The 15,370-nt window shown below is 49.0% G+C and overlaps 1 protein-coding gene across 1 annotated transcript in view; it reads left to right on the top strand.

Annotated features, from left to right (window-relative positions):
* The first annotated feature begins 210 nt into the window (after positions 1–210).
* il11ra (interleukin 11 receptor subunit alpha) overlaps positions 211–15,370 on the top strand; it is a 36,820-nt gene continuing 21,660 nt past the window's right edge. Inside the window, exon 1 of the mRNA XM_008292111.1 lies at positions 211–332. The gene's annotated coding sequence lies outside the window, so the exon portion shown is untranslated. The remainder of the gene's footprint in view (positions 333–15,370) is intronic.

Raw genomic sequence — 15,370 nt, 5'->3', positions numbered from 1 at the left:
CCCGCTCTCCTTCTCCACGCCACATTCCTCACGCGCCACTCTGGCTCCGGCGCTCGTGGCGCTGCTGGGAGCTCAGCTTCCATAATCCCTTACAGTCAGGCCCCGCCCACTCCGCCGCGCTGATTGGCAGGCGGCTCGGCCAATCACGACCCCGCCGACGCCGCCTGGGGGCCTCGCTTCTCCCCCTCCTCCTCGTCCCGACTCCGTGGCTCCGCCCGCCCCGCTACAGTCCGTCTGCTGCCCCTCAGAGAGCCGAAGAACAACCGCTCAAGTCCCAGCCATGGAAGAAGACAACATAATAATGCCTGCTTGACTCGGGGAGAGTTTCCAAGGTAGGTCCGTTGGTTGAAAGTTTCCAAAGCGGCGGGAAGGAGCGAGTTTAGCGACTGGGAGCTGCGCGTGTCCGCTGAGGGGAGCGAAAAGTTTATCCGCCTCACTGGCCCGGACAGGCGGGGACAGGGGAGCTGCTCCACTGTTGTTCACGGTGGGGATGTGTCATGCTGCTAGCCGACATGCTGCTGGTCCCTCTGGAGCCTGTAGAGCCTGAAAACTTTATCAGGAGGTTTTATTCCATCCTTCAGCTCCTTCACTGCGCCTCCGGTCGTTTGCCGTCAGTGTTCTGGGATGAATGTTAATTATACGTCTCATAAAGTCAGGATCAGCCGCTGCTGTGTTTTCAACATTCTTTTTTTTTGTTAGTGAAATCTGTAAAAATAAAATAAAAATCTGGCTTGACTTAAGATTTGTCATAGTTCTGACTTTTGGACTAAAACAAACAAACAGGGTTAAGATGTTGGTTTTAAAATATGTGACTTAAAATATGTCATTATGGTTCTGATTGTTGGACTTATAGAACAAACAACAGCCTGGATTAATAGGGTTGGGGTTAAAATATTGATTTTAAAATATTTGATTTAAAATATGTGATTAGGGTTCTGATTGTTGGAGAGCAGCAGCCCGGTTCTGTGGCAGCCTGCAGCAGGTCCAGCTTGTGTGTGTGTGTGTGTGTGTGTGTGTGTGTGTGTGTGTGTGTGTGTTTTTATACCAACACACAGCTCAGAACGTTTCAGTCACTTGTTCTGCTCCCATCCACAAGCTCAGAATCTACTTGGCAGAGTTTAAATGAAACGGTGGAGCACTTGTTGGTGGTGAACTGGACCCGTCCTGGACCCGTCCTGGACCCGTCCTGCCTGCTCTCCTTCTATATTTACCTGCACGCTCACAGTACAGTTCAGCAGGCCGAGCACTGAATTACAACACGGTGCCCACAGGCAGGCTGATGGACGGAGGGACGGGGTCTCTGCAGATGTGCATTCCTGCAGCCAGCGGCGTGATCAGGCCTTTAAATAGAGCTCAACAGGAATGCAAACAGACCACAGCAGAGAGATGAAGCCTGGGGGCGTCTCAGGAGTGGGACGGTGGGTGGTAGAAGCAAAAGAAAATAAGCAGCCAGCTCTTGCTCCAAATTAGCGCCGTTCGTTGCTCTTTCCTCAGATTCCCCATTAGTGGGAGAAAGTGGGTCAGAGGTCATCCCCTCGCTGCTGGACGCTCAGACATGTTCAGGACGGAGATACCAACAGGGCTCTGGTGCTCTTGCATCAGTTGTTTTGCTCGTATCAGGGGCAGATTCTGAACCCTGCTCACAAATCCTGTGGCGTGACGTCAGCAAGTGTTTATCCACCAGGCCGGCCAGAGACACCGTGAGTGCAGCAGGACCAGAGGCAGCTTCCCTGCTCCAGACACTCAGGAGCTTCTTCATGTTTTCACCCACATGGCCAAGAACACATCGGAGGGAGACAAAGCCAGATCCAGTCACACCGGATTGTAGTTCTACATACAGCCATGGTGCAGGCAGGACGAGTGCGTTTCCAGGCAGCTCCTCGGGCAGCAGCAGGCAGCATTCAGCATCCAGCATTCAGCATCCAGCACGCCACAGGGCAGAGCCACCAAAGAGAATAAAGGCTAGAATACGACAGTGCTTAAAGTATTAAAGGGGTTCTAAACGAGGACAAATATACAACAATATATAACAATATACAACAATATATAACAGTATATAACAATATATAACAATAGGATTCTGGATTTAGCACACGTTGTGGATGAAAGTGAAGGAGGTTTATTAATGGATGATTTATTTATTTATTAATTATTTATTGCGGTTTATTCAGGGATGATTATTGATTAATTTATTATTTATTGAGGTTTATTCAGGGATGATTATTGATTAATTTATTATTTATTGAGGGATGATGTATTAATTAATTGATTATTTATTGAGGTGTGTGTGAAGGTGTTCTACGTGTCCTTCCATTTCCTGTATGCTGTGTGAAGTCATCCCGTCACATCTGGCTGTTCTGGCCCGGCTCACACTCAGTGGCGGGTTCTACCCTGTTCGACTCTCCTTGTGTCAGACAGCGACTTGTCATCGTCGGTTGCTTCAGATGGAAGCGAGGAGCTGGTGTTGGCAGAGCTCCGTGTGCTGGCTGTCAGTGGACCACTAGCAGCCCGTGGTTCTGATGTGCTCCCATGTGGCAGAAAGGCAGAGTTGCATAAGTCCGTCTTGTGATGTTAATGCGTCCCAGGCTTCCAGTGGTTGCCTGTCTGATTGCTGTTTATTTATTTGCTCTAAAATCCACTCAGCTAATTACGTGCAGAGAAAATGGCTAATTGCTGTTTTGTCCAGAGTCGCTCTGCGCTCCGTGGAAAGCGCTGCTGAACACCTGGCCGCCCCCTGGGGCATCTGTGTCCATGACAGCAGGTTTAGTGAGTTGGCTGGTCCCATCAGGACGATGTCTCTCAGTGTGAACATCCAGGCCCAGGATCCTGCTCGGTCCTGCTCGGTCCAGTCCGCTGCAGCGCTCTGAAGCTGAATGTACACAGAGGCAGCCGGCACCTTGCTCCGTACCTCTGGTCGCCCACAGATTAGAGGCTTCTGTCTATAAAAGGACAGCTTGGTGTATTTTTGCTTTACAAACATTGTGACTGTAAAAATAGTGTGAACAAATTTGCTCTTTGGACTTTGGGGGCTGCATGCATATCCAAAAAAGAAAAGGGAAATCCAAGGTGCTCCGAGTGTCTGCATGAGACTCTCTAATAGCTTCTCTTGATAAGACAGAGCGACTGTTCAGTCTGACTTTTTCAGCTTCAGTCCATTTTTCTGTGCAGCTGAATTCAGTTAAACTCACCTCCCAACACCTCACTGGGGATTGAGAGAGGTACTGTTATTCAGCTTGCCTTTTGCTTCGCCTGATTCCCTGCAGACGCTCTCGCTGGCAGTCCGATCCGTGCAGCAGCTCCGGCCAAGAACCACATGCGCACGGCGCATACACACCGACTCCACACGGACCTTGACAGAGCGCTCATGCGTGCACGCATACATGTATGAACGCAAACTCAGACGATGCTCGCATAGTCGCACGCACACGGAGCTCAGCGCGGGCCAAGCCTCCGCACTCGTCTCCACACTCGTATTTCACTAGTCACACACAGAGGGCCCACAGCAATCAAGTTTAAATTAGAGAGAAAGCTGCTCCAAGAAGCTGAGTGCTGCTGCCAGGTCTGAGGCCATGCTGTTCTCAGTGTGTATGTGGAGACTCAGAGGCCCAGAGAGCCAGCTCTTGATATTAAACCAACTTTGAGGGGCCTCTGCTGGGGTATTTCTGCTGCTCTGTGCTGCTGTTCCACCACTTTATCCCCCACTTACACGTCCTCCTCTGTTGTGCATTTGAAGACTTAGTTTGCAAGAAGGAGTGATTAAAGCTCGTCCTGGCTTGTGTGTTCTCCGTGCTTTATGGTTGCCTACGTTAGACAGCGTTCCCACAGCTCCCAGCCACAAGGTCAGCCACTTCAGCGGGCTGTGACCTCGTGGCTTGGAGCTACGAGGCCCGCCGACCGACAAGGGCAGCGATAGTGTGGTGATAGCGAGAGCGACGCTGTGATATCTGCTAGACTGTGAGGATTTTTCCATCTCAGACAGAGTGAGGCCTCGGTCTGTCCTGCTATAAATACCTCCTTGTGGGCGGCTGAATGGTGGCTGAATACATAATGGCGGCTCTGAAAAGGAAACCTATACTCACTCTTTGATAAATGGGACCTGATGATCTAAAGTTTGCTGCAGCATCTGTTTTCAATAGAAGAACGTAGTTTTTGCCACTTATGGCTCCAGTTTTGACGTTGGGGCTGCTTCATGATGTAGGACCACGTAGCTGTGAGGGTTTGGACGTCCTTGAAGATACGTTCAACGTCAGAGGAGTTTAAATCACACACAGTGGCAACAGAGGAAGGAGCTCCATCAGAGGGATGTGGAGAACGCAGGATAAATAGGATGTATGATCAGGATTTCAGCGTTGTCTAGCTGCACATGCTATGTGTGGCTCTTTAGCCTCAGATGAATGGACATGTGTGTAGCCCAGGTGGAGGTTTGTCTGTGTCGCCTTGTTCTACATTCTTGTGCTGAGCTGAATGTAAGGGAAGAAGCTGCCGCAGGATGAAGTTTCAACCTGCACTTGCGTAATGGATCAGTTTTCTCTCTCAGCATGACTTCAAAGTTGTCTTTAGTTCATGGTGGCGCGCGTAGCCATTAGCTTCTTGTTTGGTTGAGCTTCATGAAAGCTTCTGCTTCGCCCTGTTGACATTATCTCGAGAGCACGTTTCCGTTTGTGAACGACGGTAGTGTTTGTGGATTTATAGAGGTTGGCTGTCGTACGGCGGTGTTGGTTTACGAGTGTGAAGGCATTACAAATTATACAGTACCTGTCATAGCGCTGAAAGACAGATAACCCAAATAATTAGCGCCGTTCACTAGCACAGCAGGCTAACATTAAAAAATGAAGATGTTTCTGTTTATGATTGCATAAATGTGCAGGAAATGCTTAAAGGTGTGCGTGTTTGTTCGTGGGAATCCTTATTTCTGCAGCAGCCCACCAGGAATGGACGGTGGTCAGCCACGGCTTTATAAAGCGCGTTACGGGTTTCCTTCAGCAGCGGCAGCTTCTCTGTCAGAGGCATCTGCTTCAGCATTGAGGATACGTGCTGAAGGATGTGCTTCCTTCCTGTGCCTCTGGACATCTACAGGCCTCCACTCAGGAAACTGGGTTTTCTGTTTGGTCGTCACAGAGGATGAACCGTCCAGCTCGTGGGCAGTGCTGCTGGGTGACGGCATATCTCAAGAAATCATGAGCAAGTGTGTGAAAAGTGTGCTGGACATGTCTGACATGTGGCTGCAGGCGTGCCAGTGAAAGCAGCATCTCTGAGGCTCGCCGTAGGAGCTGCAGCTGTCCAGCCACTGTTGACTCTGAAAACAGAGCTAACGGGAGATTATAAGAGCTGGCCAGTGATGGTCTGTGCTGGGAAAACACTCAATTGATTGCTTTGGTATAAAATTCTACCTCCAAATCACGGTGCTTGCTTGCCAAACCTGCATGGAGAATACAGGGCATCGATTTACAGGCTGCTGCAGCAGTTTGGCTGCTCAGGACGGACTCCCAGCCTGCAGGTGTTGGTGTTCACCGTCCCAACACTGACCCACTGTGACGCTGTTGTCTGAGACATCATGAAAGCGGCTCTTCAGCTGAGCGCGTCGATGCACCGTCGGGTTATTTAAAGAGGTTCATTACTGCAGACTCACTGGCTTTATTTTCAGAGCCCAGAATGAATGGATGCACCGCATTAAAGACATGTTCATGTGCAAACTAGGGCTGGACACCTACAAACAGCTGGTGCTTTGGCTGCCTTAAACGATGATACTGGAAATATTTGTGCATCGCAGACTGTCGCTCTGTTAAAATGACACATTTTCACATATTTTTTGTGTGTTTCACATTTTTCTGACATTTCATAGAGACGTCATTGTTCTCCTCCGGAGAAGGGATTTATTCCTTTTTTATGTTGTACATGTTAGGAGTCAGGCTGCAGGTGGATCAGTGGTTAGCACCGTGGCCTCACAGCTAGAAGGTCGCCGGTGGCGTCCTGGTGAGGACACCCGGGATCTTCCTGCGTGGAGTCTCCATGTTCTCCCCGTGCAGCGTGGGTTCTCTCCGGGTTCTCCGGCTTCCTCCCACAGTCCAGAAACATGCTGAGGTTAATTGGTGATTGTAAATTGTCCGTAGGTGTGAATGTGAGTGTGCTTGGTTGTCTGTCTCTAAGTGTAGCCCTGTGATAGACTGGTTACCTGTCCAGGTGAACCTGCCTTCACCCTGAGTCAGCTGGGATAGGCTCCGCCCCCCATGACCCTAGTGAGGGTTAAGCGGTGTATAGATAATGGATGTATGTTTATTTATTTAGTTATAAAATATTTTGTATATATTTTTAAAATATTTTTTATTTTCCGTATGTATGTATTTATTTATATTAATTTATTTAATTTATAAATAAAGAATGCGGATAAAACAAGAGGTCGGGTCTTAAGAGGTTCTGGTTATGTGTGATGCTGGTTCCAGTTCAGCTCATGTTTTCGTCCATGGAGCTTGTTCTTCATCTCATTCTCTGATCCATCTGGTTGTGCTGAGTGCAGACACTGAGAGGACGAGGCTCAACACAGGAATGGAGGTTGTTGGCACACACCCACAATCTTTAACTCTTTGTGTTTGTTGTAAGGCGACTGGAAGCAGCAGTGGGTGGTCCTCCCTCTGAACCTCACCTGGCTTCTGTCACCTGGTCACTCTGCAGACGGCCTCGTCTTCGTGCCACAGTGTGCAGTGAAAGTGTGTGATGCAGCTCAGCGGGGTGGACAGAGTGTTGACCACCTTGTTGTTTCTGCTGCTCTGCTCATTCATCATTAACAGACGTGTCAGTTAGATTACGCAGCAGTCAGCAGCGATGAGGCTAAACTGTCTCCTGGGGAGCAAATAGGTCTGAACCTGCTCCAGCTTTAACAAACATCTCAGTTTAGTTCCTCTCTGGCTCACTCCTCAGCCGTTGGTCTTTCCCGTTACCTTTCCCTTTTCATTGTTTGGTTTCCTCGGTCTGCTCCACTGGCTCCCCTCCCTGCCTGCCTGAGCCGTGTTTGTTGTCTTCATGGAGTGTTAGCAGTCCTACAGGAGGGTAAATGGGTGTTATCGAGCATGCTGATGCTATCAGATCTGGCAGGCAGGTGACAGAAGCCAATGAGAGCGAAGCCTCGACGACTCCAGCAGCGTTTCTTGGGTCGTGCTCACAGGGCAGCTGAAGCAGGTCCGTTCTAGCAGCTGATGTTGTTTCTGGATATCAGGGCAGAATGACAACAGGCGCTTTTACTGCTGTAGCCTGTAAAACCTAATCAGGCTTCGATATAACGATCTGATCAGCGTTTAATCATCTGGGCGTGATGTGTGTTAATGTTTGATTGTACTGACGTGTGGTTTCTGAACATGTGCTGGAGCTGAACTCTGATAACGCATCGCATCACCTGCAATCAAATGTGCAGCATCGACGTCACCTACGTCCACATAAAAGAGGAAGTAGGTCACTGTGGAGACACACATGCGATGTCTGGTTTTATGGTGAACATATATGGAATCTGGCAGTCTGACCTCACATTACAATATGAGATGGGACGGAGCGGCGTTGTGGCCACGTTAGGTCCAGTTTAGCCAGACCATGTCCTGTGGCTGCATTTAAATGAGTGTTTCTGTTTTCTATAGCTCTCCTTTAGAAGTGAGGCTGTTTGGCTGCTCAGGTCACTGACATGCAGCACATCAGCAGTTCTGGTACCTTTCAGAGTCCGTGTAAGAGCTCAGGTGTTCCTGGATACACCAGTACGTGCAGAAAGGCACAACCAGGTATTTGTTTGTTTCTTTTATTAACTCATTAATGAATGATTGCAGTTAACGTTAATGAAGCTTAATGAAAGGCAGGTGGATCGTCTGAAACGTTGATCCTGAATCATGTCTAAGGCCACAGAATGTACCTTTAAGGCCCAGTTTGTCAGAGCTGGCTGCACACAGCCTGACTGCAGCGGCCTGATGTTCTTCTGAAGACGGCTTTGTAGGTCGGACCAGAACCCTTACAGCTGCAGCGGGTCCAGCAGGCAGCGTCCACATCCAGAAACAATCCAGTGCAGTTACAAAAACCAGCTGGCAAGAAAGACTGAAAATCTCTTCGATGTACAGCAGAAGATGTGATCAGCTGTTCTGCCAGATGTGTGGCGTGAAGCCACTGAGACGACTCCTGGGTGACAGTCCAGTGATGTTGGGTTGGAGCAGGGCAACATGCATCACACCTGCCCGTCCTGATGTCCATGACGGTGTTATCTGACCATCGCTGAAGGCCACGCTCAGATTAGAGATGTTGGAAATAACGAAAACACACAAGACAGTATCGTGTTGGATCAAATGCTAGTTACAGCTTAGTGATGAGGATGGCGGTGCCTCTGGGTCCTGCGTTAGGTCCAAGTGTGTGATGAGCGTATGGTCACTGTTCGGTGAGATGATGTTCAGATGGAGGCTTTTCTGTGGGTCAGATAACATCACAGCAGCAGCAGCAGGACCAGCTGTAGCTCAGCTGTGGCGGTGAACCAGCTCAGGTCTGCATCGGACCGATTAGTCTTTGTGTACTGATCCGTTTGTCAGAGTATCAGAGCTACACGTCACCTGAACCAAACCTGTGAATTCATAACCATCTATTGTTGGTGTCTGGTCAGTGACTCTGGACGAGGTGACAGCATGAACCTCACTGATGCCTTCAGCTGCCGTGGTCACGTAGAGCGCTTTCAGCTCCACCCGGGTCGACTCTGAACCTCCGTCCTCTGCCTTTGATCTGAGACGGGCTTTCTAATCTGTCTCCTGGATCGCTCAGCAGACGCACACACATTCCCAGGACACGTACACACCAACACAGAGCGTCTCAAAACCAACAAACTCTGAAGCCAAATGATGGTGGCGCTCTGTAAACCCGCCTGCTATCTGCTGCGCTATCTCCACCCGGCTGCCGTCTGTTGTCTGCCAGCCGGGTCAGAGCCACAGCGTCTGTCCGCTCTCTGTGTTTGGTCCTCGTTAGTTGTGGAAGGCGCTTCGTTATGGCGCCCGTTACATCCTGCTTACAGCAAATAATTCAGAAAGTAATGAGGCTGTGGATTGTGTTTTCCTGCAGGCCTCTCAGGCGATTCAAACCCAACGCACTTAGCTGGCTGCTGTCTGGGTCTGTCTGGGAAGCTACGGCGAGGTGACCGCTGGCTGCTGGACAGATGATGGCTGTGAGTCTTCACTTCAGCCGGGCTCATGCACCGAGTCCTGACTGGATGCTGCAGCTCCGCTCTCTGTGTTTCTTACTCGGTGCTCGGAGGCTGTTTGCTTTTCTGCCTGATCCAATCTGAGGGAGTCTGATTCAGCCAAGCCACAAGAAGTAGAGCTTTTCATTGTAATGTACAGCTGATGCTGGAGATGGTGGAGGTGAGCGCTCGCCGTGCTGTTCCAGCTGCTTCTGCTTTGTGTGCCGCCAACAGTAGAAAACCAGGTCATGAGGTGTGACACACGGAGAAGAAAGTCCTCAGCTGTTAATGAGTTAATCCACGTGTGACCTGACTGGTTTGTACGAGTCATTTCTCAGCCTTTAGGAGAAGGTCTCTGTCACTTTAACACTGTGGTCTTCTCGTCCTCTTGCTCCTTGTCTCCTTTCCTTCCCCTCTCCTCCTCTCTCCTCTTCACTTGCATTCCAACCTGCACTTAATTAAACATAAGCAATCCCAACAAGATCCTCATTTAAACGTGTAAATCACTGTGATATGAAACGAGTCCCTGCGGTCGGATGATGCAAGCTCACCAGCTTGTAGCGTATTTCTGCATTTACAGAATATGAAAATGAAAACATGTGGCGTGACGATGAAGTGAAGCTCAGCAGGCGCCAGCGGGCTGATGTTCAGGGTTCTTCTTCTGGTCATTATTTTTATATGAAATGTTTTCTGTGTTGTTTTTTTATCCTTCCACTTGTTTCTGAGTTGCTCGTTAGTTTGGTTTTCATTTATTTTTGCCTCCATTAATGCTCATTGTTGTTCCAAAGGAAGTAAAACTAAATGATGCTGTGGTTTATTTGCCCATCTGTAGCCGGCAACAGGCTGGTGCTGAACCGTACCACTTCAGATTCAGAGTTAGGTTTGCTTTTCCTTTAATCAGCCAGTTGTGGACCGTTGTGTGTAGCTACAAGTCCTGCTCATCCTGGTCGCGTCATGATGTCAGAACCGTAGCTGGGTCCATAGATGGTAATGTGAGGACGTATAGAACTCATCAGTCCTCTGTTTACAGCAGCGTGGACAGAAAAGCCCAGCCGTGCTCTGGCTTTGGTTCTGAAGTATACGTTCAGTGAGGATGAGCAGAGCTGGCATTCGTTACATGAAAACATGGACTGCATTAAGACGATCTGTATCTCCCCCGTGCTGTTTTTCTTCTTCTCTTTGACTCTTCTCCAGCTACATTTCTGAGAAAACAGTCAGACAGTAGTAATCGAGAAAGCATGACTTTCTCGTTTTCGTACCCTCGTAGGATTATTTCAGTCTGGTGTGTGCTGGCTGAAGTTTAACTCACTGAGCTCTGGAGCCGAACAGCCGCCGAGCTTTAACTTGTCTTTAGCTCGTCTTGTCTTTAACTCACAGGTTTGCTCTCATCACCGTCTTTGAGCCCTGTACCTGTCTCCTGCAGCATGTCAGGGCATCAGTCAGCCGCTCTGGAGTAATGGGGAAAGCATGGAGTTCCCAGCAGAGTGACTCACTGCGAGCGAACAGCGGCCGTGCATGTGTGTGTGTGGGACGGTCAGAGTGTGTGTGGGTGGAAGGGGAGGCTGTCTATGTTGTGTGTGTGTGTGTGTGTGTGTGCGCTAACATGTTTGTGCAGTTTGGGCGTACTTGAGTCCATGTTTGTGCTTCCTGCTGAGCACGTGGTGGAGCCTCGGTGAAGGTCATGTGTTGGTGAAGTCACAGAAGCAAACTCACACCCAGGACGGTGCCATGAGGAAAACAACAGCTGGACTTCCTCACACCTTCGGCGCTTTGGTATCTGTCGTTAAACCACATCAGCTCCGGGCGTATTGGTTTATCGGTCAGCGTATGGCGTTGTCCCTTCATGTCCGACTCAGGTGTGTCCTGTGTTGTTGTCTTTAGATGAAGTCGGGCTAAAAGGCTCGATATGTGAGCGATGCTTGACATTCTTCAGCACAGTTTTTATGCCAGAAACGTTTCCCACAACCTAAAGTGGGATGTGCACTGCTGATGTTGAAGGAGAAAGAAGAGAGCATTCAGGACATGGGGGGTTGATATTATTAGATGTAGTTGTGATTATCTCTGGGGATGTAAACAGAAGATAGATAAACTTTACTGTCCCTCATTGGGGACATGTCCATGTTTACAGCAGCTGGATGAGGCGTGGGAGAAGCAGGACAACAGTACCACTGTCCTGTGATACTGAAGAACATCCCAACACCAGCGATAAACGAGGGAGAACACTGCTTTAGGTCGATATGCAGCAGAGCTCTGACCACATCTGTCTCTGCCTTTGTGAAGCGCTATGAGATGACCTGTTGTTGTAAATATGCGCTATACAAATAAAACTGAATTGAATTGAATCGCATGAAACTTTCTGAGTTACTCCCGTTACTCTGCTTTTCTCTCGTTCCTCACCGCTGCTGCCTGGGATGCCTTCAGACAGCTCCTGGTCCTTCACAGCCACTGGCATTTAGCACAACAGTCAGAAATACAGGACTAGACATTGTGGTGTTACAAGCAGCCAGCAGTACCATGAGGAGGGATTTACTGACCGTCCAGCAGCTAGCAGCTAGCTTAGCCTTGGCTCTCAGACGTTCTGAGCTAAGCTCTGCTCTTCACACAAACCTCCAGCGGTAACTGAAGCAGACTGACTCCTGATTGTGAGCGTACCTGTGGTTCACCTTTAGTAACCAGACATGAACACAACATTTGAATGTACCAGCCGTGTTGGTAGCGGATCGCCTCCTTCATCACACATGAGCCCGACATGTGTTGTCTCGCTGCTTTTATGGACTGCTTGAAAGGACTTTGTCTCATTCAGGATTTGTGGAACACTAAAATAACCTTTAATTGACACTTGTGCAGTCCTCTTATTGTCCCTGAGTGCACATGAAGCGTCTTAAATGGGCTTTAAATGTATGCTTACAGACGTCATGTGTTTTGGTGTCTCTGCTTTCAGAGAACCGCTGCTCTCACTGTAATGACACCGGGTCAGATTGGACAGGTGACGATGTTCCTACGGTACCAGCAGACCCGTTCACTCCTCTTTTCTTGTGTATATGTTCATGCACTGAGTGTGTTTCTGAGCGCTGCATAAAGCAGCAATCTGCAGCTATCTGCTTCATGTCTTTATAATTGCTCCCAGCAGAGGAATGGCGCCAGTCAAACGTACATGGACGCGCACGCACACACACACACACACACACACACACACACACACACACAGAAACCCATAGCAGCGATCATGAGCAGAGTGTGGCAGAGCAGAACCGGGCAGAGGCTGCTGGCTGGCCGACCCGCTGGCTTATGGACTTGGACTCGGCTTGGTTCTGCTATCATCGGCAGCATGTCGAGTGTTTGTGCGCTGAGTGTTCATGCGTGTGATATAACGTGTTTTTGGGCTCTGACGACAGGCCAGCGGATGACACGGACCTGACGTGTCTGTCGTGGTGAGAATGAAGCTGATTGGTCGACAGAGGAGCTGCTCCAGGATCAGCTCTGCGTTGTGACCCCAGCAGATCAAGAATCGTAGTTTAGAAACGATCTTTGTCCTCCGCTGTTGGGTTTCTGGTCTTGGTGGATGTTGTGTGTGTATTTTGTTGTTGCTGTTTGTGACGACGGATTGGCTGAGCCGGTAATTGATCAGATTGTGTGTGTGTACACGCCTGTGGCTGCGTGTGTGTGTGTGTGTGTGTGTGTGAGGCTTTGTGGGATAACGCAGAGCAGATGTGGGCGGGTAGGTGGGTGTATGTTTAAAGAGCCTGTCATTGGTTCATACAGAGCAGATGTGAGTTGGGCCATCGTCGTCCTCTGGCTACCAGCGGTACTGAATCAAACTGTTCTGCAACATTTCAGACGCTCGACCAAGAAGCATAAACCTGACTCACAGCACGAGGCCCGTAGACGCTGTCATGCCGTTAGGACGTGTGGTCGGTCAGAGCACTGGTGGATACATGGGCAGATGTTTAGGTCCAGACACAGACTGGAGCTTCAACTGGGACACTATCGCTGTGGAATTTTCCAAACCACAGTTATAAAACGCTGCGGTTTACGGTAATATTGTGGTGCTGCCAGCTGACTCCAGTTGAGCGTAGTCCAAACAGTTCAGCGCTGTTAAACACAGCCAAACATGTCGAGTGGTGAGATCACATCTACGCCTGATTTTTGTTAATGGAAAACTTTGCTTTGTCACCTTTTTGTATTTGGTTTGTTTAGGTTCACTTTACATTTACTAGAAAACCAGAGTGTGCAGCAAGTCCCAGCGTTCCTGGTTTGTGTTGGTTTAGCTGACAGTCTCATTTCTAACTAAGTGGATTGTGTGAGATGCTGTTTGGTTGCTTGCAGCCAAGATGTGAGCCTATTCCACCAGTTTGATGGTCTGGGAACAACTACATCTCCTTCTCCAATAACCAGCCGTGATGTTACACACTCGGAGTGGTTCTGGTGTCTGTTCACAATAGTGTTCTGCACAGTGTTGTGATGTCGCACATTGGTACCGCGGTGCTCAGTGAACAATGAATTCTGTGTAGTGCTACACCCCTACAAGAAGGTCTGCCATGGCTGGTGCTGGCAGCCAGGGAGCTTCCACTGGACAACATCTGCTTGGCCACTCTGTCTGTGGTCACTCGGTTCTCTCAGGAGTGCTTGAGCACCACGACGCTGGAACAAAATGTCTTGGCTTATATAAGTGATTTTAAATGCAGACTTTATGAAGCTGGTTAGCAAGCGAGAGAGCTGTTGGATATCTGGCTGGAAAAAATAAATGCCCTGTGTTTAGGTCACAGAATGACATCAGTCCCGGTAATCAAGCCTCGCTCTGTAATCTGCACAAAGCTGCACATTTCTCATGTTCGATACCTTCTCTGGAAACCCTGAAGGTGATTGACGGAGGTCACGTCAGCGATGCCTTTTCCTGCTGTGCTGAGCTTCATCTCTGTTCAGCTCATAGCACATTAAAGATGTTCTCGATGTTGGTGGAGGACGTGGATGATTTAAGAAACAGAAACATACAATACATACAATCCTGTTCCCGCTGTCTGTTTGCTCAGAGGACGGAGCTGTGCTTAGCGGGGCGACTTTAACTCCGTTCTTGGACCCCCAGAGCTTCTTCAGATCTTCTCCAGCACCACCATGGCTCCTCACAGGAGGCTGGAGATTCAGGCTGTGGTTAGCGCTAGCGGCGTTTACGGTGGCACTCAGTACCAGGATGGAGGTTGTGTTTCTTCTCATCCCTCTTCAGCAGTGTAATATGAACATGTCACACCTTGCAGCAGATCGATGTCTGTCTGGTTGGGCTGCTGCTGTTTAGTACAGCTCAGTGTTCCTGCTTCCTCTCCATCAGCAGCCGTCCTCCAGGAGTAACTGTACAGATGGTACAAGGCAGATGTCTGAGAGGGATCCAGCTGCTGCCGACGAAGTGGTGTCACAAAGTCATTCAGCATCAGCTCAGCTTTTGTTGGTCATTATCTGGTATTTATCAGATTTCCATATTTCCTGGTTTCCTCACCAAGATCGTGCCTCAGCGACAAACACTCGGTGGGCTTCAGGATCAAGCTGGTTTTCTGCAACATTTATTTAAAAATGAGGCTTGGATCGTAGCTCCACCAAGTAGCAGAGAAAGTAAATGAATGTTTTGTGTTTTATCTTCATAAATGACTGAAGAGTGAACCAGCTACCGGCTCCAGTGCCGACTACCGTCCTGGGATCGGCCGACCGGTCATCTTGGTTCAGATCTAGCAGCATCAGACGTGCACACGGGACCAAAAAGCTCTGAAGCTGAAACTACCACCAACACGTACAGTCAGAGGTTCAGCCCGATTCTCAGCTTCTTACCCACAAGCCACTGAGCTGGAATGTTCCCAGAAGGATTACTGCTGTTGCTGGTGTCCATGTGAACTCACAAAGCGTCTTAACGCCTCTTTTTCTACTTTAGGAACAATTGTTTGTGCCATTTGGGGGATGTGTTTACAATTCAAGTAAGAGACACGACGAACGACGTGTCGGGACTCGTACACGCTCCAGTACCGATCCGTTCCCTCTCAAGGTTGTGTTTGAAAAGCAAGAAGAGAACAATAGAGGAAGAAAAAAAGTATTGGGTGAGCATTTGTATGCAGGATTTTTGTTGATCACGTTTGAGCTGCTTCACGCTTTGTTTGTGTGAAACCGTAGATTGTCGGCTGCATAACCGTCCAGTGAGGTGGG

The sequence above is a fragment of the Stegastes partitus genome, unplaced genomic scaffold (assembly GCF_000690725.1).
Source record: "Stegastes partitus isolate 25-593 unplaced genomic scaffold, Stegastes_partitus-1.0.2 Scaffold786, whole genome shotgun sequence".
NCBI lineage: Eukaryota > Metazoa > Chordata > Actinopteri > Pomacentridae > Stegastes > Stegastes partitus.
Note: the sequence above shows the minus strand (reverse complement) of the source record. Positions and strands in the feature narration are given on the sequence as shown.